Genomic DNA, 1,056 nt, shown 5'->3' with positions numbered 1-1,056 from the left:
ATTACCTAGAAAATCTCCCTCTGTTTGGAAATTAAGAAATAAGTATCTAAATAATCCATGGGACAAATAAATCAATTAGAAGGGATTCTGAATTTAATTATATTAAAATACCACTTATTAAAATATGTGTGGTGCAGTAAAAGCAGTCTTGGGGGGGGAAGTTGTTAGCCTTAAATGCATTTGAACTATTCAGAGTTACTTGATTAAAGTCAAAATAGAAAATTCAACCATGTTTGCTACATCTTTGACAGTTAGGATATTGAATTTTGGAGGAAAAACGCATTTACAATAGCACTAAAAATATCAAACACTTAGAAATTAAAGAAACAGAAAACTTGAAAACATAGCAAGAAGTTAAAGCCCTAAATAAACAAACCCATAAATGAATAGAAACAGACTCCTATATGAATGAGTGTTTGGTACACATGTTTGCAGATGTAACACTACAAAATAGGGAGGGAAAGAACAGACTGTTCACTAAATAATGTTGGCACAATTTATCATAGATATGGAAAAAGATAAAATCATATTCCTTAAGTAGAAAACCAATTCCAGGATTAAGAGCCGTAAATATAAAAGAGTTACATTACAAAACTTTCTTTTTCTTGACATAGGAGAACATTTTAATAATCTCAGGGAAGAAAAGGATTACTTTAATGAGACACACAACACAAAATATCAAGGAAACATGGGTAAGTTTGAGATTATAGTGAAAAACAAAGTTCTATGTTAAGGCACTAGTAGCTTAACTGAAGATAAATTAGAAATTGGAGTGAAATCTTTGCTGTGCATTTAAGTGGCAAAAGTTTGGCATCTAAATATAGAAATAACTCCTAGTTATAGCAAGGAAAAGCGCAAGGTCACAACAGATCAGTAGGCAAAGAGCTGTCCATTCAGTTCACTCCGAGGTACATAAAAACTGCCAGTGAAACCATGAAAAGACCCACCAGCTCAGCTCCCTGGTCAAAACAAGATCCTATTTCATACCCACTAACATTGAAACAAACCAAGTTTTGCTGAGGATGTAGGGAAGCAGGCACTCCGGCACATTGCTGC

General features: G+C 33.7%; 1 protein-coding gene across 1 annotated transcript in view; it reads right to left on the bottom strand.

Moving 5' to 3' along the window:
- The window catches only part of COL4A3 (collagen type IV alpha 3 chain), a 137,792-nt gene that overhangs the window by 128,727 nt on the left and 8,009 nt on the right, over positions 1 to 1,056 (bottom strand). The gene's annotated exons all lie outside the window — the stretch shown is intronic.

This window comes from Crocuta crocuta, unplaced genomic scaffold, assembly GCF_008692635.1.
Source record: "Crocuta crocuta isolate KB4526 unplaced genomic scaffold, BGI_CrCroc_1.0 scaffold516, whole genome shotgun sequence".
Taxonomy (NCBI): Eukaryota; Metazoa; Chordata; class Mammalia; order Carnivora; family Hyaenidae; genus Crocuta; species Crocuta crocuta.
Note: the sequence above shows the minus strand (reverse complement) of the source record. Positions and strands in the feature narration are given on the sequence as shown.